The 25,913-nt window shown below is 45.5% G+C and overlaps 1 protein-coding gene across 3 annotated transcripts in view; it reads left to right on the forward strand.

The window, feature by feature from the left end:
• Positions 1 to 810: 810 nt before the first annotated feature.
• LOC115585019 (plexin-A1-like) overlaps positions 811 to 25,913 on the forward strand; it is a 295,372-nt gene continuing 270,269 nt past the window's right edge. Inside the window, exon 1 of one of the 3 annotated variants that reach the window (XM_030423005.1) lies at positions 811 to 1,072. The gene's annotated coding sequence lies outside the window, so the exon portion shown is untranslated. Of the gene's footprint in view, positions 1,073 to 7,663; positions 7,683 to 25,913 lie in introns of those variants that run through there. The other 2 variants (XM_030423008.1, XM_030423007.1) reach the window with 2 other exon arrangements.

A 25,913-nucleotide genomic window follows, 5' to 3' on the forward strand; every position in this document is an offset into this window, starting at 1 on the left:
GTCACCTTTCCAAATAGTAAGGTAATTTATTATTAATGGTTTTTCAAATTCAAAGTATTCAGGCAGCTATTTCTTTCGAAAAAAAAAAAAAAAAAGTTGTTGATGATGTTTCGGGGGGAAAAAAAGTCTGCTGTAAATTATCTCCAACAGCCTGTGGTCGTCGGTGAGGTGAGAGACAAGGCCAGCGCTGCCGATAGAGATGATTTGTCAAGTTTCAAGGGAGCTGACCTTCAGCTGAGAACATTATTGAATAGACACACACACATGCACACACACACACACACACACACACACTATGTGGTCACACACATAACGCTCACGTGCGCGTTGATGCACACGCATGCATGCAGAGAACACACGTGCACATTTTTTACATATATGCAGACATACGCATACACTGCCATGAAAGCAACTTAACAAGAACAAGTGCACAAACACACACACACGCACACACACACGCTGTGAGCAGCAGGGAGACAGCAGTGGCACTGTGCATGCATTATGAGATGACAGGAGCGATCAATCAATGTGAGGAGCAGCAGCCTTTTATCAGGATTATATCAAAGCACCTGATTCCACTAAAACAACCTTTATCATGTCATTTATGAGCCTCAACCTGACTGCGAGGAGCACGAGGACACGCGGTGCCGCAGCCTGTAGCGGGTCCAATGCTGCCACCTATGCGCGCCACGGAGACGTGCGTCTGGCGATCCGCTTTTACGCACCGAGGCAGCCAGGGGGCGCACTCATGTCACTAACCCCCCTCTCTCTCTCCCTCTCCCTCTCTCTGTATGTGTGTGTGTGTGTGTGTGGATGTGTGTGTGTGTGTGTGTCAGGGGATGCCGGAGTCTAACCGCAGCTCCCCTCTCATTCATGCTGAGCGCTGCTCTCCTGTGCGCACGGAACTGCAGAGCTGAGCTTTGGAACCGGTGCTGCTGCTGCCGCTGCTGCCGCCGCTGCTGCTGCTGCTGATGTCTGACAAGCCCCGCCGGGAATGGAAATGTCTTCTGCTGCAACTCTGACATCTTAAAAATCATGCCAGGCAGGACGAACGCGGAGGACGGTTTGATAAGTAAGTACGGCCAAACTTTTTGTGGTTGTTCATCTCCTCTCTCCTCGCTCGTCTCGGAGCTCCTTTCCTTCCCACCACATCCGAAGTGTTGGTGACATTCCTCTCCCTTCCCTTCCTCTTTTTTGCTCCCCGCGTCCTCCTTCATACCCTCCGCCGACGTCTTCGTCTCTGACACCAGCAGCACACACGGACCTGCCTGTGCTGCGGGAGAAATCAGCCTCTCTGCTGTTTGATTCATTAAAAAAAAAAAAAAATGTTTGCGCTCCACAACAGCGCACGGCTCGTTTTGCGCGCACGGGGGACAAGCAGCCAGACGCGCGCCCAGGCTGCGGATGAACTATCTCCCGCGATGCCCGTCCCCTCTTTTTACTGATGGAATTGGTCAAGTTGTTGAAGGTGACGGATTGCCTTACCTCAATGGCGACTCGCAACTGCGGATTTTGGATGCGAAGTGGCGGCATGAATAGGCTGTTAGAGCTCCACAGGGGTGGTGTTTTTATTTTTATTTTATTTGTTCCTTCTCATCTCCCACATGCTGGAGCTTTTATGCTCATATGCTAGATTTCAGACCACAGGAGCATCATAGGAATGTCGTCGCAAATGGTGTAGGGATGCCGTTAAACTGTCGGCTGTTATGGTCACTATTAAACCCTCTGCTGAGCGCGCCACGGGCACACAAGAAGCCTCTGTAGGAAAACGATTGTGTTTGTGGCTTTGTCGAGCTGGCGCGATTATGATGGAGGCATGAACTGAACTTGGGAACACTTCGTTCACTGTGCGCGTGCGTGTGCGCGCATGTGAGTGCACGCGTAAAGAGTCTTGTGCCACAACACCGGGATTGTGTGTGTGTGTGTGTGTGTTTGTGTTTGTGCGCGCGCCTGTTTGGATGCAAAATGTGAGTGTTTGAAAGTGTGTGTGGCTGGCCGCACAGTGTTCGACCTGTGAGTGATGTGCGTGTGTGAGTGCATGTCCAAGTGTGTTTTTGTGTCCCTCACCCACCCACACATAAACACACACACACACACACACACACACACACTCCACATAGCAACATCATCATTTTGGAGCCGCTTCAACGTGCACTGACAGTTTTGTGTCACCTTATGAATTTTTGACTTGAAATGCGTAGGTGAGGCAGACGGGCTGATTTTTGAGAGGCTACGGGCGCACAGCCACCAGTTCCAGCAACCGAGCACATAAGGAAGAAATCTCTTTAGGTTGTGTGTGTGTGTGTGTGTGTGTGTATGTATGCGAGAGAGAGAGAGAGAGAGTCTTCCCTTACATGTTCTGAATCTCCCCTCATCTTCTCCTCTCTCTCGCTTCTCATCTCTCTCCAGGGTGAACTTGCGAGGATGTGTGCGTGTGTGTGTGCATGCGAGAGAGAGATGATGCGGGAGCTGCTGTGGAGAACATGTGAAGAGATGTATGAGGGGGGAGAAAGACTTTTCTCTCCCTCCCCGCTCTCAAGTGTCTGTGTGTGTCTGTGTGTGTCTGTGTGTGTCTGTGTGTGTGTGTCATGACGCGCCTGTGCTGGGACGCGTTGATAAGGCAGAGAGCCTGAGCATCACCTCCACTTTGGGGCTGAGGCGTGACATCCAAAGTGACTGCGCGCATGGCTCCGGTGACATAATGACTGGGGAGCATATTAGTTCCTGTTCCACCCGCTGACACACACTGTTCGACGAGGTTTGAGCCCCGAAAACTGAGTCAGAATGAGACTCCGGCGACAGCGGCGCCGCGTGTGCTTTGAGCTGCCTCTAACCTAATTACCTAGTTTATTCCTGGAGTCTTTTATTATTAATTTGTTCTTAGAGGAGATCATCCTTTTCTTTTTTCCGGCTCTCTATGGATCCACCTTTCTGTGTATTCTTCTGTGGGTGCTGTAACCAGCGTTCAGCCGTATTTAAAGGAAGTTCTAGGGTGACAGATTCCCATGTGAGACGCGCGTCTGGTGTGTTTAATCACATATTTAAAGGAACCGTTTCGTCCTTTTTCCTGCTGTTTATAAATCTTCAATGAACGTGACTGCGCTTATGTAATATTTACACAGGAACTGATAGCGTGTTTGTGTCACCCAGTTGTGATAATGGATGTGGCATCATCGTGCCTGCAGGGACGGCGATGATTTATGGCAGTTTTATGTGCTTTTCTTGTTTTATATCCACATTATTCCAATGCTTCTCTGTCATTAAGGAGATAGCTGTCTCCTTTTGAGATTAACCGATGAATAATTAACCGCGTGATTCTGTTTCATAAGGGGCTTTTTTAGCTGAACAGCCTCTGTCCGCATTCGCGGATGCAGCTTCCTGTGGGCCGGAGCCTTCTGGAGCTTCCTTGACAGCGAGCTTTATGAGCCTTATTATGAGCGAGAAAGGACTCTGTGGAAGCATCACCTCGCCTGGCGGGGGGAAACTGTTGTGTTTGGGTGAAAATAACAACCGCCACAGGAGTGTGTGCGTGTGTGAGTGTGAATGCAGGTGGGTGTGGGGGTGGTGTTGTGTCAGCGCTTTCAGCCCTCGCCGGCTCAGACCCCGGCTGAGCCGAGAGCTGCAGGCACTCGACGGTGCGCCCCGCGGTCCGTCTGCGCCGAGCCGCTTCATACCTCAAAAACACCTGCGATAAATAAACAAAGGAGGGGATGTGGCGATAAAATGACAATAAAGCAGACTGATAAAGCAGTTTTAACTCAGAGGTGTGTGTGTGTTATAATAACGTGTCCAAAGGATGTAATGAAACGGCATTTAGCCGAGGGGATTTTATTCCAAGCACCATCAGAGTCTACATTTAAATGCCGTAGCGGCGGCCTCAGCGTGAGATGAAGCACTGATCCTGCAGCGTTAGAGACACGCTCTCGCCTGTTGAGCGGCTGATGACTAGACTGCCAAGTGAGCTGATATTACATGGCGAAATCCCAGTTTGAATCCCACCTCCAACAAGATGTTTCAAAGCCGACATGTGGATCAAATAACAGAATGATAAACCACATCTAATGACAAGATGACGGATGTGATACGCGACGGGGTTTGTCAGTGAAACATTACCGTCAGATTACATGCTCGATTATAACTTAAAAGACGCGAGGTGTTGATAAACTGTTCTCCCCCTCTGCTGGCAATATATATTAATCATTTCAATAAGGAGAGATCATTTGAAAGCGATAGCAATATTAATTGGAATAGCATCAGTCCAGCGTTTCGAAAAAAAAAAGAGGAAGAAAAAAGAAGAAGCTTCCTTATTAAATGTAGGCCCGGGGAGATGAGAGACGGGACGGACTCCCTCAGAGCACACTTCAATCAGGAGAGACTTATTAAGAGTGCACGATGAAAATTGGAAATTCGGATGGCCTTCGCCGATTAGATCCCGCCGTGACGTCATCGCATCGAGACGCCGTGCGTGGCGTAGGACGGCCACCTGATGGAGTCTAGACACTGGTGGCAGAATTGGTGGGATGGAGAGAATGGCAGCGATCTGGATGGATGCAATGGAGAAATTTGAAAGATGAGTAGCATGAAGATGGTCTTCTGGGTTGTACTCGTGCTGAGCTTCGAATGCTACAGGTGGTGGAGTAAAGCTTCTAGGTGGAACAGCTGGATTGGGGAGGAGGTCGGTCGCTCTGTAGCAGGTGTGGAGGTAAAAAGCTGAGACTTCTGACGAGGCGTTTTAGGAGCAGTGTTTTCTGTGGGAGAGAGGAGCTTCTGTTGGTGCCGACTTTGACCTTTTTAACTTTCGAGATCTTTTACATGCACAAAAACCTAAATGACACACTGACAGGAAGGAAAAAGCGTGCTAGGTCTCTTAAAAGAGCAGTACTGGAAGGTCTTAAAAGAGCTCTGGTCATTGGAAGTCCGCAAAGGTGGTACCCTGTCCCCCCGTCCTGATGGTAATGACTCATATTCACCAGAGGGTGTGATGCATCACTCAGGAGCGCCCCTTCTTTTCCCTTTTTCCCACTCGGGGTTGGCACTAAATATGTTCAGTTTATTCTTGTTAACTACAGAAAGTGTACTCTCTACAAACAGGCGATAAAACAGAACAAGTATTTGTCTGACCGGCTTCTGCATGAGGTCCAATCATTCCAATCCTTTCCCATAGTTGGCACCTGCGTTACACAAACGGTACCTTGGTAAAGTCAAAGTGAGGCCTCCTCGCATCGTGCAGTTTGTGTTTAACAGAAAGCACCGAGCATCGCCCGGTGTCCAATCATTTGTACTGAAGGCTTTTGTGCTCTTTTGTCGTATTGACTCCAGCAGCGGATGAGCAAATCCGTCTTGTTTTTTTTTTTTTTGCCTCTCTTTCCGATAAGCCGGTGACAAACTGTGTGCAACACCCAATTTCAGTCCGTACAAAACAGACAGAGGAGGAGATTGAGAAAAAAAAAAAGGGGTGCGAGAGAGACGTGGAGCGAGAGATGAGGCGATGGAGCTTTTAAGTTCCCCCGGCATCTTTTTGATGCAGCCTCCGCCGCGAAAGGCCGAGGCAGATCAAACGGGGCAGGCAGATTGAAATAGTTTCTCTTGTAAGGGGGAAGAGACGCTCCGACGCCGCGCGGATGTGACAGGTAACCGCGAGACGGAGGTGGCAGCCGCTTTTATTTTATGCGCCGCCTGATTGCAAACGCTCGCTTTCCCCCTCCCGGTTCAAAATAGGACTCGCGAGGAGCTTTTTCTGATTGTCGTTAGCATCGGCGTTCGGTATCTTCAAGTGAGACGAATGGCGCGTGGGTGGGCGGGGGAGTTATTTCCTATCCTAGTGTGAGCAAGGATAATTCTGCCGTTGTTTTGTCAGCAATTAAAAGAATTTCAGCAACCAATTTTCTTCTGCTGCTGCAGACCGTACAGCTTGTGTTTGTTGTCCCAAATGGCCAATTTCTGCCTTATGTTCTGTGCCGTCTGAACAGTTGAGGCAGCAAAATAATCAGTGTGTATTTGTGTGTCTTGCGCGTGTGTGTGTGTAGCCCGCAAAACCCACACCGCTGAACTTGTCTGTGTTTCCCGTGCTTCTCCGACATTAGTCCAATCAGCACGTCCCTGTAGCTCCTTAACGCACACACACGCGCACTCACTCACGCCCACACTCGGACATCCTCCCTTTACGCTCCTCTCCTTGGGTATATTTAGTGCCGGGCCAAGGTCAAAGTTAGAGTGCTTCGTTCCTGTTTTCTTTCCGTACATGGCTTTCAGATGCAGATCTGTCTTCTGTTATCTGTTCGGTAAGACTTTCCCCGGGCTGTGGGGGGGGGGATGTGTGGGAGCCGGGGGGACAGGAGGGAAATGCAAAGAAGAGGGGTGAAAGGGAAGGTCGGATGGCGGTGATACTGCCGGGCCAAGAAGACGAAGGCATCGCAGCTTCTGCGCTTAATTTCAGGAACGGTGCCAGCTGCTGCTTCCTGCTGACGACTCTCAAATTTGGCTTTATGGCGCTGAGAAGGGTTCTACCGCGATACAAGCCAACAGAACATTTTCAGATACAACACTAAATGTGTTTTTCAGAGGTCTGGAAATGTCTCGCTCATCTGGAACGCTCCCTCCGGCAAACCCGTGTAATGCACTTTGAGGTGAAGGTATGCTCCTCTGCAGCCTCAGAGAGAGGAAACAGATTGTTTGGAAGTGAGCACTCGGGGTTTCACAATATCACACAGACTGCACACTGCAGGTTTATCTAACGCAACCGATCTGATGCCTTTCTCTGCACCAAATGACACCGAGGGGACACGAGATGCCAGAGAGTCCGACACCGGCGGGTCCGGCTTTCTCCATTCGGTGTTAATGAAGCAGATGGAGCCGCTTTCGCAGATTCAAGCAAAAAGGGGATAATCCGCTGCAGTTAAGGGATGGGAACGACTTTTGTGTCGCAGCCCGTTAAGTTGCACATCTCCGAAAGTGTCTTACTTGACCTAGAGTCTGGAGGAGAGCGAGTAAAAGAGAAGGAAGAATCGGGGATTTTGGGGCAAAGCCGTGGAGAAGAAAGGGATGAGAAGGGATAAGAGGCTGAAGAAACTGGAGCATTGTAGGGTCGAGGTGGCAAAGACGGATGTCACATTTCAATTCAACGCTCTGGAAAATTTGTAGGTGAACAACTGTAGAACTGTGGCATCAAGATGATGAAGAATCTCTTGTAAACTATTAGGCAAAGTGTTTTTGTTCTTTGGCGTATTCTGAAGTAAGCCGCATATCACGCCGCATGAAGGTGAACAAATATGGTCATATTTTAACCCGCCGTGTAATCTAATCTATCAAACTCTCAAAGAACTTGGAAACCTATCCCCGTGTTGTATTTGCTCTGGTTTCTATTGAGAGGGATATAAGGGAAGGAAGGAAAATAAACATGGGAGAAAGCAACGGGACGTCAAGAGATAAAAATACGAAGGGAAAAAAAAAAGGAGACTGAGGCGAGGTTTTAAAAAACCGTGAACTGTAAGAAAATGAGGGAGGAAGACGAGGGAGCTGGAAGCAGTGAGGCAAAAGAGGGCCGGTGTTCCTGACAATGTGACTCAGATGAGAGGAGGAGGGGGAGGAGGAGGGGACGGATGGAAACAAAGGGACCGAGGTTGACGTTGTGCAACTTCAAATTCTGGTCGTTCTGGAAGTGATTAGGAATCTGAAGAAATGAGGTGAGATAGAGAGAGAGAGAGAGCGGGAAGTTGGGAATAACTACGTGAAAGGAGACGGAGTGACTTGGGTGACTCACGTGAAGAGACAGGCTCTGCTTTCTTTGCTGATTTGGATGATTACGCTTGGACCACGGCCGATTGACCACAGTCGATCACTGTGAGGCGTTCTCGTGGGACGGTACGGATCTGTCTGGACAACGTCGGACGCATTTAGACCTTCTGAACCACAGCGGAATTGTTCTTCGGAAGTGTCTTTAAGTTTGCCGACTCAGAACTGATTGTGTAAGTGGAGATTACTGTATATCCAGTGGTGACGTTTGGCATCTCGACTCTGGCGTCGTCGCTCCCCGAAGAGAAGCACCGAGCTCAGTACAGCAGGGACTCGGAGGTGACGAAGCTTGGCGTAGAGGCTGGATTCATACAATGCTTCATGTACAGCAGTAAACGGTGGAGTTTTCTTCCCTTGAAAATGATGTTTGGCTGAGTTCTGACTCATTAGAATTGGCTCCAACAAGTCTCTTAATATTTTGTAGTATTTTGTTTGCATTGATCTGTTGTAAGAGTGGAGTCTGGGCCAGATTGAGACAGCCTCTCCAGCATGAAGAAACACTCGTTTTCAAATGTACTTGACGATGCTCGACTGGGAACTCAATACTACTACTCCTTCTGCTGCGGAGCAAAAAGTTTAGTTTTAGATGTTAACAGTTAAAATGTTAAAGTCGAATATGTAAATCATGTTTTTGTAAAAAAGAAAAAAAAAAAAGAAAGAAAAAAAAGGAAATGTGGGGTTTCAGTGATAATTGGTCAAAAGAATTGCCGTTTGTTGCTTGAAAGAAGCTTTCAAAGAAACGGTCTAAAGTATCTTCTGTTCTTACTATGCTAAAAGTCGCAAGCATGACTTCACTTTCATTAAATACCGAGCGACAGCTTACTCAACTCAACTGTTTGGTTTCTCCTGCTGTGAAAAATATAACAATCTGGAGTTCAGTCATTCCCCACACTCTGTGACCAAACAGAGCTCACCAGGAGGCCAGGGAAAATTCATATCCCTCAATTTCAACTGCGAGGGGGGGAAAAAAAAAAAACAACAACAAAGAAATAGACCATAACAAACAGAAAACAACGTTTGTATGATTAGCGTTTCATCTCGCTGCCAACAGAACCAATTTGCCAGCTGGGGGAGAAATATAAGGTAAACAGACAGCGCCATCGATCTCGTCTTTTAAACATTTTGAGAGGGATCCTGGCAGGTCCTGCACGGCCTCCGCTGTGAGGGAGCTGCGGTGAAATGACGAGAATGACAGTCGGCTCGGAAATGCTGAGTCAGTGAGCGCGGCGACACTGCCCCGCCATCACACACGCATGCCTGCCTGCGCGCGCACACACACACGCGCACACACACACACACACACTCAGCGGCTCATCTCATTTTGTTGAGTGCTTAGTCCAACACAAACACGCACGTGTGAGGGAGGGCTGGCCTGAGGTTTTGTCACTGCATGTCTTTGAGAAATGGGATCAGAGAACCATATGCGACGCGTCCTCTCATGTGGCTCTTGGCTCTCATCATGAGAAGTGTAGCCTCCAGGTCCTGCGTTTTTCGCTCAAGGACACACCAGCAGGTGTTTGTGCATCCTTACAGACTCTCTGTAAGCACATAAAATGTTTGGCATTTGATTGCTTTGGACTTTGATTATTTCATTCAGGGCTGCCCAAAGTGGGGAGGAAGGGCCAAAATTGGTCCGTTAAGACGTTTAAAACTGGCCAGCCAGATGGTTCCTTATTATAAAAAAAAAAAAAAAAATTCAAATGAACTAAAAAATGCACGCTATGAAATGCTTGGGAAGTAAAAATGATCTCTGTATATTACGGATCCCAAATGATTAGTTAGAGGATGGGCAGAGGAGTTTGGGCAGCTCTGGTTTAGTAGTTTTTCACCAAATTGGTCAGTAGAACCATCAAAGTCTCTCTAGGGGGGGTTGAGTTGGTGGTGCGAGAAGCTGTTGCCATTAGTCCAACGTCTCCAGTGGACATCCATCTTGCCCTAAATTGTGGGAAGGAGCCCAGTATACAAGTGTCTGATCTCCTGCTCGAAGGTAACTGGCTTTTGCTTTGTTGTGACAGATGAACTTCTCCCTCCAGTTGAGAAATTAACTTTCTCCGCTCAGTTTAAGCCTCCCTACAGTGAGGGGTTTTGCCAATTCAGCTCCGTCTCCCTTCTTCCTTTTGTCTTTGAATGCAATTCTGCCAGCTTTGAATTCCCTCGCATTCGGTCTTGGAAGAAGGATATGGCTGATAAGACACAGAAACGGTGAAGTGTTTTAGAGTAAATGCTTCCATTCCCCCACAACAAAGTAAACCACAGGGTCAAAAACATGTTGGAATCCATTTAAGGCACCTTGAGGTTTCCTGTTCTAAAGCGGCGCCGCACAGGCCGCCGAAATTGCCCAGAGTATCGCTACCTTTATAGGGTGGTGATGCATGGGAAACCATTTTAAAGCAAAGCAGACGGGCAATTTAGCTTTTAACAGAAACGGGGGGGTTGCAAATGCACCAAAATTGGAGAGAAAGTGTTGAGTCTGGTGGAAGCAGCCGTGACACAAGCACAGGAGAAGCTTTTGTCTAGTGAGATGAATTTACTCAATAACCTCTGCCTAATGGGGCTGTCTATTATTTTCTGTTTTTGTGCCTATCTCTATTTCTCTCTCCTTCTCCCTTCTTCACAGCTTTGGTATTGTGTGCTGTTATTGCGTGTTATTCTCTCCCCGTCTCTTTATTCCCCTCGCCGCCTCGCTTTCTCCCTCTCCTTGTCCTTCAGGATAATCGCAAGGCTTTGAAAAAAATGAAAATAAAAGAACGGTTTGTATTCACGTCACCCCTTAAATATTATAAAAAGTTATGGTAGTTTCAGATCGTGTTATGTTTGTCAGTGTGCAACGGCACGAGCTTTTGTCAGCTTTTCCATCATTAAGACCAGAGTTTCTGATACATGGATGTTTTCTTTCTGTTTCGGAAACAGTTCTTTACATTAGACTCACCATTAGCCGCATTGCTTCATCGATGTTGGACAGTTAGCCTGTCCACCATTTTGGTCCAGATTGAAACTACTCAACAATACTTTGGTGGATTTCCGGGGAATTTGGTATGGACATTCTTGGTTCCCTTTGGATAATCTGTAATCTCTTTCAAGATCCCAACTTCCTCCGAATCAGCTGTACTAGTTGTTAATGTTGCTATGCTGACATGCTGAACGAAGCTGGTGACTAAGTAAACATGATACCAGTTAACTGTGACCAAGAACAGTCTCATGGCCCCGGGCCGAGAGTCCTGACTGACTCGGTCTCGTGGGTGTTTTCATTCAGACGTGTCTTGGTCTCAGAGGAGTTCAGTTGTTTTGTTAAGTGTTTTTTTCCCTTTCCTGCCCTTCTTGTGCCGTGCAACTGGCTGCTTTTAAATCAGACAGCAGAGGTTGCTCAGCTGTATCCCACAGAGGAAATGTTTCACGTTACATGCACTTCACTGTGTTGTCATTGTGACATGGAGGTAATGCCAATTTTGAATAGGGCGTCTTAGCCACTAAACAACCAAACATCTTCATTTAAGACCTTTAGAGTTATGCACAACATTCATGTCAAACTGTGTGTTCAAATGTATTTGTTCATGTTTCCTTAACCAGTCACATTTAATATTTTTCTTAACCCCCGAGGACTGTAGGGATTGAACTCGAATCACAGCAGACCCTCACTGTAGTCTCCTCAGTCTCCAAACTGGTCAGACAGACTTTTCTCGACCTGGACTTACTTGGTCTTGAGTACAACCCTTCCTTCTCCCAAGAAATGGGTGAGGGAGTGGGCGGATTTCAGATTAGGGTTAGGGTTTTCTTTTTTAATGAGTAATAGGTCTGTAGAACAATAGATATTTGGCTCCATCTTACAATAAGTCATTAATGCTTTGTGGTTGTCTGGACCTTGTTCACAGACAGCGGTTTCCAGTCCAGTTCTGTCAGCAGATCATAGAGATTCCTGTCCAGCATCTCTAACGCTGAGCAGGTTTTTCCCAGATGTTCAGACCGCTCAAAGACATTCACCACATTAGTGCGGTCTAGATTCATGGCACTGATGACCTCTAACATGGACACCTGGTGAGAAAAGAAGACAGACAACAGTTCAATGCACATACTCTGATGGAGCATACTCAGTCTAAGCATGGGAATGCATTGTATGTCACTGGACTCAAAAGGAGCCCAAAAAACCTACCTCCTTCTCCGTGTCCTTGATATCAGTCAGTGTCCTTGTGGATCTTAACTGCGGCCATCTCCTTTGTTGCCAGATGTTGGCACCTGGCCACTTGACCAAAGCAACCTTCACCAATAATCTCCAGAACGGAGTAGCCAGAAGAGGTGCTGAACAGAATTCGACGTGCCTGAACCTTAGGTGCTGAGGGTGTTCAACATCAAGAAAAGTCTTTTGAGACGACTAATGATTATTAAAATGTCATTTTAAGACCACGAACACCAAGAAGAATGTATCAAGTAATGATATTTTTTGCCACGTCAATTTATTTATTTATGAAGGAACAGATTCTAAAAGAAGATTTAAGACAGGTGAGACAAAAAATCGTCAAAACCATCACTGGTCTTAAGTAAGAGTGGTATGTCATTAACAGGCTTTCCAAGATGTATCGTACTTAAAGAGCAGAGCTGCTCAGTTCTGCATTAGATTTAAGACCAGTTTGTGTTTGTTGGCAATAAATAGTTGTGTGTGCGTGTGGGCTTTGTTTGTTGTACTGACTCTGGCTGTCACGAGACCGTTGTCATTGTGTCATGAACATTTGTCTTGACCTCAGCTACAGTGGTGCAGTTTAGACTCTTCAAAGCATCTCAACTCTTATTTATTTTCCATTCAGCTTCTTATCTTTTTGTATCAGTGTCAGTTTATTCCCCCCCCCCCTCTTATTCTCTCTGTCTCTCTTTCTTGCTCGCTCTCTCTGTCTGACTAGTACTGTTGGTTTTAGAGATCTCAGCAGACTGACTAGAGGAGGCTTTGCTGCAGGCAGCTCCTTCCCCCTAATGAGAGAAATGGAGCTGTTCACTGCATGCATACACTTCTACGCTCTGCGCCTGTGTGTGTGTGTGTGTGTGTGTGTGTGTGTGTGCACGTGTGTGTTCCTAGCAGCGTGTGCCTGTGTGCGTATGTGGTGGGAGTGTTTGAGTGTTTATGTATGTGGTTTAGCAAAATTGGTTGTGTGAAATATTACGTGTGTGTTTGAGTCAGCGTGTATGTAGCTATGGGGTTTGTTTTTGAGCATTTGTGTGTGTGTGTGTGTGTGTGTGAGTGAGTCGGTGTCTGTGTCTGTGAGTGTGTGTGTGTGTGTGTGTGTGAGTTCCATGCCTCGCCTCTCCACACACTGTTTCAAATTCTTTCCTCTTGTGAAACTGAGGAAACTGAGCAGTTTATGTGGCTGTTGAACACAACATTTCATTTTCCCACTGTGTGCTGATGTTGCTGACTGGCCTCCCTGCGTACTGCTGGAGGAATCCAGCTCCGTGTTTCTTCTTCTGTAGAGCTATATTCTAGACTTATTTCATGCACACCTGCGCCTCAGTGTCTGTGTGAGTGTTTGACTTGGTTTTGACAAAGGCTTAGCGAAGTCTTTCTGGACTATTAAACTAATAAGCCATGACCGCAGCTAGTGTGGCAACGGTATGAGATTTTCACAGTACGATAACCATCTCAGTTTCATGGTTTCACGGTACTACACAATATAATAATTTTTATCAGTCACAAATGTATGAAAATGAATGCAAACAGAAGGGTCTCATGGTTGGACAAACACTTTATTTTCATTATACTGAGTACAATATGTCCCGACATACAGGAGATTCAATATGAAATTACAATGTTATTGTTTTACTAACCCTTATACATTGAATATATATATATGAACATATATTGAATTTCTCAATGGATAGGCACAAAGTTTGATAACCATTAGTTTTCATATCACAGTATAACATTGTACACCACTGCAAGCCCTTCAAGTATTTCTTGTTTTCGATTTTCTGCTTTTCTGATTAATTGCAATCGTTTGGTCCAGCCTTCAATTTTTTGATCGACCAACCTTATTTAGTTGTCAGTACACACGCCTGAGACCAGCAATTGATAATTAAAGCTGTTGAGAATAACGCCAATTCACTGATTAAATATTTGATCGGTGCAGCACTGTAATAAACAAAATAAAATCAAAGGAGACATATTTTTGCTTTACTGGCCCAAAAAACACATCCGTCTGCTCTCATTGGTCAGCTCGCACATGCCTGACCCCGCACAACTAACAACAACGGAGCAGCTGCGCTAAATCGATTTTCTGATGCCAAACTAGCCGCTAGGAAGAAATTATGCAAATGTATGACTCGGCGATGTGATGATGACACAGAGTCACGGAATGAGAGGCAAGAATACTGATGAGGCCCTTCAGGAGCCGTGTTTTCTGTGGGAGAGAGGAGCTTCCGGTGGTTGTGGACTGATGTGAAACACTGAAGGAAAGGAAATAAAGTGAAAAAGCATAATAGGCCTCCTTTAAGTTGGGGTTAATTAGGGTTACATTCATTAGAAAAGACGCTGTAGCATGAATTTTAATTGAACTCATCCACTTCACCGCGCATTCAGACGTCACATTGCATCAGCGCGTTTACCACCCGGTGTCGTGTGAGTGTGCAGCGTGTCGACACGCTCTCATATGTGTTCTAGCCGTGTCCCTGTCATGTGTGTGATGAGTCTATCCCACACATGTGTGATGTTGTGCCACAGCTGCTGCAGTGGGGATTATTCTTGAGGCTACACAGAGAGAGAGAATAAAAAGCATGAAAGAGTGTGAATTGACCATAAAGCTCTGCTACTCTGAAGGGATTAGAAGGGGTTAAACTGCAGGGCGCGATAAAAACTGGCATTACTCTGTCGCACACCAAGGCTGCTGCTGTGTACGTGTGTGTGCGTCTGTGTGTATGTGTGTCTGTGTGTGTGTGTGAGAGAGAGAGAGAGAGATGTACTGTACGACCATGACCCACACTAACCACATTGTCATGCTCGTAGATGTGTTCGTGTGTGCATTTGTGCTTGTGGACGTGTGTGCATGTATGTGTTTTTGAAGATGTGTGGGTGTGTGTGCGTATGTGTGTGTGAGTGACCTATAACTACCATGGGGCAGCCAGGCAGTTTCCAGAGCCGAGCAGCAGGGGATTACTGATGGGTTTTTCTCTGCATGCTGATGCTCAGAACCGGGATGGGGGGGGGGGGGGGGGGCGACTGTTGCATGGAGAGAAATACAGAGTGGAGCAAGTGTGTGTGTGTGTGTGTGTGTGTGTGGGAGAGCCGGTGAGGAATTGCCGCTCGTGGTGCTGTTTAAGAGTGACTTACCGGCTATTTGAGTTGTAACATACTGCAGGAGCGCAGCGCGAAGCCTCAGTTCATCATCAGAACTCCACACACTGTGAAGTTTTATGTTGCACAAGAAAACAGACGGAATAAACTCCCTCCGATAAAACATTAGAGGCTTGGTTATCTGACTTAGCGAAGTTCACCCTGTTAACACTGATTGGATCACGGAGATTGTTATTCCAGATGGAGGATTTTCTTCTTTTAACTTGTATTTCTTACAGCAGCTGGCTGGAAGTTTCCTTACCGGCCATCAATATTCCACTGTCAAATTAGCTTCAGTTCCATCTTCAAAGTGAAAACCACATTTTCTGTAAACCTAGTTGATGTTTTGTTGGTAAGGAAAACGTGTAGAATTGTGAAGTAAGTCTTTTTAAGAGTTTGTAAGTGAGTTTGTGTCTTTGGCCGTTTGAAAATGGCTTTTAATGACATCCTCAATGGTAAATAAACACCAGACAAAGAAGAAGAAGATATATTTAATAATTGAAAGTACATGTCTGACTTGTTTCACACACACACACACACACCAATACAAAAACATGCACAAACAGGACCTTTACATATGCTGTAATGCATAGAGAGCTGTCAGAGTGAGAGGGCTGCCCCGTATTCAGGCACCTATCCAGCTACCAGTCATCCCACGAAACTGACTGGGTCTGTTCTGGTCTTGAACTGGAAACTCTCTGGTTCTAAAGCCAAGTCCTCACAGCCCAAGCTACTGCCACTCCAAGATCCCAAACCAGAAACCATGGAACCAAGAGACCAATGGCCCCTGGATGATTTTATTACATTAAAGATTGACTGTATGCTATGTTATCACTGGTAATTGTTTCTAGTGTATTTCTTGGTATGACAGCTGGCTCTAAATACTAAGGTACCCATGAGCCAGAAGTCAGTAGGTATTTAAAAATGGAAAATGTTTCACTGTTGCAATTCGGAACAGAATGTAGCAGTACAGTTTAAAAAAAAAAAATCCTCCACGGTTAAAGATAACCTGAGGACTCCTGGACCACTTGTTGAACTCAGCGACCCACATGTGTAGTCATGTGGGCAACACAATGCTCATTCCTGCTCTGGGCCTCACATTAATCCGCCAATCAACAATTGGGTGGCATTAACATCAAGAAGTGCACGAGAGCCTGCAGTGGCGGTGAAGACCTCAAACAACTGCACAATTTGAAATATTTATATACATATATATATATACAAATGTCCCCTTTGCAGATGTTTTCTGCCACATGTCTTAATGAGAACCAATGAATGTGAACACAAGCTTTGTTTCCAGTGAATCACATGACAGGCCTTTACATTCCACCATCTCTGCTCTGACCTAGAGAATGTCGATGCTTTGTTGCTATGGAAACGCTTTGTTTTATCTTAAAATCATTCGGTGAAATGCTCCGTGCTCTGGGAGATCTCAACACGAGCAGCCTGAATGGATATCTCAGCGGTCATGCTTCTCCCCCCCCCTCCAGGGCCCCCTCCAGTTTTTTGGCGGGCCTGTTTTTTGGGTTCTGGAAATGATTACCGTGCCAGACAGACCAATCAGATAAGGCTGCTCCAGCGGCCGCAGAGGGTCACGGGTAGGGGTGAGAGGTCGCATTCCGCCCCCTTCTGATTAAATCCGCTTTTCACACTGTTGCACTGTAAACTGTCACAGCTGTGCGAGCGCACATGCACCGAAATCAAGGCCGAAGCACGATGCGTTGCGATAATCGTTTCAAGAAGAGATCTCGGGTGATGTCATGCTGAGTCACCTAATGCATGCTGTACATCGTGCGGCGGGGAGACATTATTGCGTAGCCGAACGAAGGGTTTGGCGCTTGTTACGACGGGAACCCACCAGAACTGCGTATCCGTCTTCGCTGAAGACCGAGGAGTAGATTTGGAATTAGTGTTATGTGCAGCTGTTGCTCTGAAATCCATCTTCCCACTGCCAAAGTGAACCAAACTGAGCCATGCCAGGCTAAGCTTGAACATGGCTAATGGAGCCATGGATTTTTATGTGTTTGTCCTGGTTCAGTGTTTTCTGGCACTTTGCTTCACGCTTGGAGTCACAGTGCATTTTTTCCACATTTTGCAGGCTGGAAAAAGAGGCTACAGGGCCAGAGCAAGGGCTTATACCCCAACACACACACACACACACACACACTCACACAAATGCAAAGACACACGTTTCCATTCGAAACCTGTGCCCTGGGTCGACCTCTTCACATGGACGCCCGCACACGTGCGCATTGTGTCATTCGGCGATGCTTTGCGTCAACTTCAGTCTTCCCCCGCCAAATGTTTCCCCCCCCGTTACATTTCAGTCTGCGGGGCAATCAGAAATCAGTCTGCGGTATTGCTTTCGAGGCAGCCGGCTGGTTGACATTTGTGCCTTGATTATGTCTTTACACTTATGGCTGCTGATGTCTTGTTTATGTGAAATGCGCCTGCTGGCGAAAGACTGTGTCAGCTCCAATGACACGGCGGAGGGGATTAGTACTCGAAAGCGACGAGTATATCAACTCTGTCCAAACATCTGGTTCTCTCTGTGCTGCGAGCATGAGTGAGTCGCAGAGCTGAGTGCGTTACCCCACTCCAGAGGTCCTTTAGGGAAATGAATGGGGCTGATATAGTGAGAGGGCCCCGCGCAGCCAGATTAACAGATTTTATCACCGTAAATGGAACTTGTTTTCACAATCTTTGGAGCTTTCCTTCTGCGTTTCGCACACAGAAAACACACAGTCACGCAGGCGTGATTAGTATGCAGCGCATGAGCGTCGAGTGTTGCTCTCTCTTCACAGCCTCTCACTGTTCAAGGGGGGAGCTTTCTGGACAGATGTTGCTCATTTTTGGTGTGTCGCACCTTTTCGGATCAGACAAAGGTCGCATACATGTTTCCTTCAAATTAGAAGTCTCTTACTCCCTTGCATATGTTGAGATGTAGATCTGAAATTTTGCTTAGCTCGGTGCCTATGCATCACCCTCAGCTATATCTGCTTTGAAGTTTGAAGTCTTTCTACCTCCGAAGCCTGTGAAAGTCTTAATTTACTGAATCAGATGTCTCATTCTGTAATGTCTTTGTGATAAGAGTCTTCAGGGAAGCTGCTAAAGCCTTCACGCGGTGCCATGCATATCCCCGCAGCCTTTTATTCCTGCATTTCCCTCCACTCTCTCTCTCCTTTTTCTTTCATTAAGCCAAAAACTGGTCTGAATATCCGACAGCACTGTATTTAGGTGGAAGCGCAGCCATTCAAAAATAATTTGTTAAAAAAATAAAATAAATAAATGTGCGGTTGAATGTGTTGATAGCTTTCCAGCTCTCTGTGACAAAAAAAAAAAAATGTTCAAAAAGCTTATGGAGTCTGGCAAAACACAAATAAACAAATGGTGCCTGCGAGAAGAGAGTCGGCCATTAACACGTTCCAGGAACCGAAAAGTGTAACATGAGTCGGCTGGAAGCGTTCCAACTTTCTGGAATAATTCGGGATGATGAAAGCTATCACTTCTCTGACGCTGGCACGGGCGGGAGATATACGTTCACAAAAATGGAATATGGCCCCTCAGTGCGTGCCAACGAGTGCTGGCAAATAACGAGGCTTGTTTCCAGATCGCTGGTTTCAGTTGTTCAGACATCTATCGAAGGAGACGGACATATTCTTACTGGAAGTTGAACCCGAGAGCCGAAGATAAAAACGGAAACGATACGTATTTTTCTGTTCATCTCTGACCAGAGCCTTTATCAAAGGAGAGACAGCAGGCTAGGCCGAAGCGCTGTCCCCCAGTCGCCCTGTTTTCATGGCTTTAATTTGAAGCTGTGATAACTCGTCACCTTGATAACTCATAATTACTTCATGAGCTGCTCCTTGTCACGGCGCCTCGGCGAGAGGGGCCGCTGCAGCAGTTTAAACTCATCAAATGATATTTTCTGCCTCTTTTTTCTAAAGCGGCTACAAAGACAAACCTTCGCTCGACGCTGCCAGTCGGCCGCTCGCATTGCTTGATGAGCCACACTATCGGCTTGTTGCAGTCGGGATACTGATTCACAGCGGGTGACTTACACTCGAAGAATGCTGCTCGTTACAAAGTTTGTAAGCCCCAGGGTGAGGTCGCTGCAGTCGTAGGCTTTCTTTAAAAAAAAAATTATAATAATAAAAAATGATGAGAATTTACAAACAGTCGGATTCGATCGCTTCAGATCTTCGGATATTGTTTTTGAAAGAGTTTCATTTTTGTGATCCCCTCGACTCAACGCCGGTCCAAGGTGTCGAACCTTTTCCCAAAAACTGTAACTGTGATTGAAGGTAACTAAAGAGCGGCCAAAGTGAGAGAGCTTCTTACCTCAAAACTGATGAAATGTAAGACGTTAAGTCCAAATGACTTGTGCAGATTCACAGCTCAGAGAGTTCTTTATGGCATGTTTTTTTTACCACACGTGTGTTCTTATTAAACCGATCGGTTGACTCGAGTGTTAAAATGAGAAGCAGTTTAGCAGACGTGGAGCGAGACGTGACGCCAGCAGACACTCAGGCTGCTTAAAGCTCAGAGACCACATATTTTCACTTGAAAGGTCCCGTTGGATAGTATCACTGCTCTCTTAATGCAATGTATTTCCTGTTCGACATGTTTGACCTGCTGGGCTGGACTCGGCCCAGGCATTTCAGACACATGCCACAGGGGGCTCCAATCTCAAGGGGCTCCATCCAGTCATTATTTCAGTTTTTATATATTTATTTACTTTTTTTTTTTCCTTTCAAAAATACACATCAGCGTCGATTTGTGGGAAAAAATAATTCTCATGGTTTAACATCATAGGAAGTCAGGAGGAAGCATCTGCAGATGTAAATGTTCCATTTAAAGGTGCACTCTGTAGTTTTTGGGAGGAAGAGAAGAAGACTGATAATTTATGCCCAAAGAAACTGAGTTAAAAAAAAACGTCTCTGTTTTGATGACTGAATAAATTAAAAAAACAAACTGACATTTAAGGACAACGCAATTTCATACTGTTTTACTTTGTTTATATGTGGCGGACTCTGCCACCTTTATGGCTTTAAACAGTGTTCAGGGGAGCTTATTTTCCTCTGAGAACAGCTTGTTTTTTCAGTCATGGAACAAATAAATATCTATTTTGTGTTATTACCTCAATAATATTGTATATATAATATATTTCCCCCCTTAAACCAAATAGTGCCCCTTTAAATATTGCACATGTTGAAATTACACGTCAAATAAAATGTATGATATAAGGCTGTTTTGTTCTTATGAATAAATGACTAGCAAATTGCAATTGAATCTTGATTCTTAGCTTATTTAAAAATAAAGTCTAAGCAGTCTGATCTATTCATTAATCTGTCCCTGATAACTGAATGTGAGGTTAGACAGTGAGTGATAAATGTGCAAAAATTTGCGATGACTTCATTGGTTGGACGAGTGCAGCATGAGGTCACCGCTGGGGATGCACCACTTTCCAGGAAGTGGCGATGCTTCAGGATTTTAAAGTGGGTGAGGAGATCTAACAACTTTGCTTAAGTCCGATTTTACGGCCACTAAAACAACTTGTCAAGATGGCCTCTGCCGTCAGTGACCTCGTGAACTCCTCTGAGAATCTTCTCCCAGCGTCCTCTCAGGGTCGCGGCTCCCAGGTTAAGGGTAGACAGCCTGTTTACAGGATTGGATTGCTGCCTAGGAGCACATCCACAGAGACACGATCCCGTCAGTGTCCGTCTCTGTCCCTCTGTCTCTCTGACTCCCAGCCAGGGCCCGTCTGTGCTCTCACGCCCTCTCTGACCCTCAGGCCCAGGGGTGTCCCCTTCACATGCCTGAAGGAAAAACGGTTTAACAGCAGTTTCAGGAGGCCTCGAGCTGTAACATAGCCTGACTGAATATTTATTCAGCAGCAGCAGGTCTCCGGCTGTGGATGGATGATACGAGCAACACTGATATTTCACCATGGAGCAACATTTTCATTTTTATTACATTAGTAGGGCCTGGGGTGCGAGTTTCTCCCCCGACCCTCTTTATCCGTACTTTCAAACAGCTAGAATTACTTTCCAGAATCACGAGGAAAGCTGTTTTGATTTGAGCGTGTTTGTCCTCCATTCTGTTTCCATTCTAAGCCCTCTGTAGAATATTTTACAGTATTTATTATCTTGTCTTATTTATTTAGTTAAATGTACAGTGTGTAATTTCTGCCACTAGGGGTCAAGGGGGACATAACTAGCGTGGGCTCATGGGAGTTTAAGACTTCAATGTAGAAAAAAAACAAAAAAAAACACCATTGCTGATGAAAATCTTTTTATAAGAGGCAGAAACGTTTATAGACGAGGTCATGTTTTGAGCATCCACATTCAGGGAAGATACAGCAACAGGAAACCGAATGAAACAGTGAATACAATTAGAGATCTCTTTGAGTTTGAACAATTTTTGTTCAACTCTGTATAATGTTTGTACTGGGGATGTCAGAATTTGGATTCTAAATCGATCATCGATCAATATGGGCTTGCAGAGTACAGCCTTTGCACACCTCTGGATCGACAGGTGGGCAGGAGGCTGACAGAATCAGGGGTCTGAGTACCGTAACGTTGATATGAAAGTATTTGCAAGTGGGACAAACAGTGTGTGAGAATTTTCAGTCAGTTTTCAAAAGCAGGGTTGACGATTCTTCCGGTAACACTTCAAAGACTACAAAGCTAGATTATCAGCAGCCTGCAGCTGCACTTCCAAGTGCTTATTGTGTGTGCATAAAGACTGGTAGTGGAGGTAACTCTGACAGCACTGCGAATATTGGATTTATTTCCTGTTTTAAAGTTGAAATTTTGATGTTGTGTTACAGATGACTACGTAAGAGACCTGAATCCATGGTGTTTTTTTTCAAAGACTGTAAGGGTATAAATGTGTCCTGGACTCATACTAAGTTTGTTAGAGGTGCTCTATCGCTGGGCGGTGCTACAGGTAGATGTAAAAATCCCAAGAAAGAACTTTTAATTCCTTTGTTGTATGGGCATGGTCATGGTGGACCAGTAAAACAAACAAACCCCAACATCTGACGGCATTAAGACTTTGTCAGGGAGTCGAACAGATCTCAAGGAACAAAAGGCCCTTTTATAGTTGCAGTTGTATAATGGTAAGTGGTGTTTTTCTGTTGATCTCTGGATCTTTTCCAGAATTTGGGGTAAATATTAGCTGAACTCGCCTCACCCTAAATTGCATAACGTCACCAAGACGAAGTCAAGCTGTTATAAAAGAGAATATAGAAAGGTAAATGGCAGTTGTCAGAGCGTGATTCTTTACTAATCCAGATTGGATTGTTCAACATTGACGTAGCTGTCAGTGCTAAAAAATAGTTTGGAATCAAAAATCTAAATTAATTACACATTTGGAGAATAATTACAGCCTTAGTAAGTACACATCTCAACAAAATGGAAAACAGTAAGAGAAATATTTAGACAATTTAATGCATATATGCAAATACATATTACATCTGTAATAGCTCTTCTGCTTGATATGCTCTGTGTATAATTCATCAGTTCTTTGTTTTTACCGCTCAGTTTTTCTTTTTCTTTCTCTCCTCCTCTATGAAACCATGTTGATAATCTAGTTTCTATTCAGAAAGGTTGTTATTATCATTGCTAAAGAGGGGGCAAGCCACAATAACAACAACCAAACCCTACCATTTGGCCAGAGGCACCCTTTTTTTTTTTCTATTTTATTTTTGTATCCACTTGAATTATGATTTCCACACGAAGCGAAACGTAGCCGAGTTCCAATACATCACCACTCTCAACCAGGGCAGCAAACATATGCGGCTGATTATTTATGAACCCCCCATGGGCGCGCGCCTGCCAAAATCCACCCCACACTGCTGCACCCAGCTGAAATATTGCTATAAGGTTAACAAGAGAGAATCATGAATATCTATCGCCGTGTTATAGAAATGCAACGAGCTGCGGGCCGGCCTTCAAGTCCTCGCGTCTGAGATAAACACGCTCAGTCAGGGAGCGAGGCTGCTGGAGGGGACCGGGTTAAGATGTTGTGTTAACAAGAGCGACGTCGGCGCGAGATTGTGTTCAGAAAATGAGGAGTGTGTCACTGGAACTTGGTGACTAGTTTGCACGAGGGCTCCGTAAGCTGCTGTTGTTCAAGTGTGTGTGTGTGTGTGTGTGTGTGTGTGTGTGTGTGTGTGTGTGTGTGTTGAATTACTTCAGACCAAAGGTTAAGTCTGGTCTCCTCCCAGTAGTTTTACGGCCCTTGTTGTGTGTGCTTCATTTTCTGACTGCCGCCCGTTATCTACTTGAAATTGTAACCTTCATTAACTAGATGCGTTCTTATGAAGTCATTAAGTCTTTTGCACATTATTTTCCTTCAATAGGGCGAGATAATAATGCTCATTTCCTCTGCACCTTTTTATCTCGAAATACTTCAGCAAACTTAAACCGAGGCACTGATGTCATGCTGTAACACTTGATTTAAGATAATTCTCCTAAAGGGGCTGATCTGCACTTTAAGCAAGCGAGACTTCCTGATTAAATTAAGGCTTTTTAATAATCAGCGTAGGGTGTGCACCCACTGGAACTGCTCATACTCCGACTTGAACTGCCCGTGAACCAAATCTCAATATGTGTCGTTTGCTTGGCTGTCCGTTGGGCTGCGAAAACACCTTTATTGCTCCTCGTAGAGACGTTATCGGTTCGCTTGCCCACTAGGGGGTCAGAGGTCAGGTTCAGCTGCCGAACAGCAGCCCCGCAGCTGGTGGGGGGTTCAGCCCCGAGCGCAAATACTCCAGCACTGTTGATATTAGCCAGCGTTGGTGTCGATGGGTTAGATCACCCAGTCGAAAGGCTTAATAATCATCCACTGTACACATCAGGATTAGTTTCTCTATTCTGTCAAATAAAGTTCCATACAGTGAGAGGAACACGTGCTCAGTGGTTGATCCTCCCCCCTGTGAGGCCGTGGCCCTGCAGCCCCGCAGCAGTGCTGGAATGCTGTCAGTTCTTAGACGCGATAATCAGAACCAGACTCCAGCAAACCAGGATCCCCTCCAATCGCAATCAGGCCGTTGCAACGCCTCAAGAGTTCGCCCCTCTTCCTCTGCGACTGTAACCTCATGTCAAAAATGTAGATCCAGATTTGATTAGCAGTGGAAATAGAGCAGGGTTTCCTCGATGTTTTTATGTCACGGCCCCCTGAGTAAAGACAAATTAGGCTCCAGACCCGCATTTGATAAGATTTTGTCCCAAGGATCTCATAAGGAAAAGAGGTCTGTTGTTGATTTAGTGTCAAAAGGGTCTGAAGTGAACTGTGTATCTGTCCAGAATTTAAATTGGACGACGGTGGTGCTGAGAGTGATACGTGAACAGAGGAGACATCGTACGTTTTCCAACTGGAAACATGTCAGAAGAATGAAATTACAGTATAATTGAGTTTTTTTTCATTCTGAGGCAGAGCCCCAGCATCCCCCCTCTGGGGGACATTATTGGGACCACTTTGACAACCACTGCTTTATGATAGGAAGTGAGGGCAGGTTAGAAATTTGTCTCTGTGGACACTGATCATACAAGAGCAGAGAACGTTTTAACATTCATTCGAGACAGGCCAGGGGATTTTTATATTTGGTTTTGGATACGGGTTGGCGACCTGACCAGAACAAAATATCACAGTCTATTTAATCACAGTCATGATCTACTGTCTAAACTAGGGATGGCTTTTCTAACATAGGGTGGGGGCAAAAAGTCCCATTCCCTCGGCAGTGCATACCACATAGCACACACCGGCATTGTATCTTCATATATGCCCTTTCAAGAAGAAAACACGTACCGTTACACCACTGGTCTAAAGTCATTACCGTAGTTTGCCTCCTATTAATCCTCAAGTTTCTTATCTCTGCTAAAAAGCCTGGCACCAACCTGTGAAGTGTTGTCCTCTTTTATTACCACATAAAGGCCCTCTGAGAGCATTTGTAAATATTACTGCTAGTGCTAATGAAACAAATTTATTCATACTGGTGTGAAATCTAATCAAGGTGTCACACTGGGATCATTTCAGGTTAAGAGCTCCTCAGCCTCATCGGAAAAATCAGCGCCTGAGAGTCGGTTCCTCGCAGCATCACAACTGTAAACCCATGTGGAAATATTGCAGGGGTTTTACTGCACTGCGGGAAAAAGCCTCTAAAACATAACAAGCGTTTTAGTGGATACAGAATAACAGTGTTTTTAATAATTGACTTGTTAAGTCGGAAAACGCCACAGAGTCCCTCATTCTAATACGAGGATTTCCTGCCTTTTCTCTGTTTCATTCGAATTTGAATTGCAAATTGAATATTTTCTGGGTTGCACGTGGACAAAACAAGCAATTTCGAGACGCGACCTTGGGTTCAGATTTAACAAAGGCACCACATTAGCACACTGATTTGCAGGTCTGACCCTTGTGGACAGATGAAAGAGAAGAAAAGAAGGTTGGATTTATTAGACGCGCCGAGGAGCGCGAGGGGTTAAACGCTCCGGATTTGGACGAGCTCTTCCTCCGTCTGATCTGAACTGCTGTGTGCACTTTAATAAGCACTTTCATTTATATTAAAGATGCAAATGTAGCCTTTACGGGGAGATTGATATGCATGGAGGTGTCGGGGTGTGTGTGTGTGTGTGTGTCTGTACCACTTTATCAGGGTCCTCTGTTCATTAGCCCAGTGTAATTGTGTTAGCAGTGTTGCTGGCAGGGCAGGAAGAAAATATCTGTGTGTAAAGGTCACATCAGAGGAGAGATGACATACGGATAGACGACACGCATGCAGCATCTGCAGACGTCCTGGCAGCCA

This window comes from Sparus aurata, chromosome 7 (assembly GCF_900880675.1).
Source record: "Sparus aurata chromosome 7, fSpaAur1.1, whole genome shotgun sequence".
Lineage (NCBI taxonomy): Eukaryota > Metazoa > Chordata > Actinopteri > Spariformes > Sparidae > Sparus > Sparus aurata.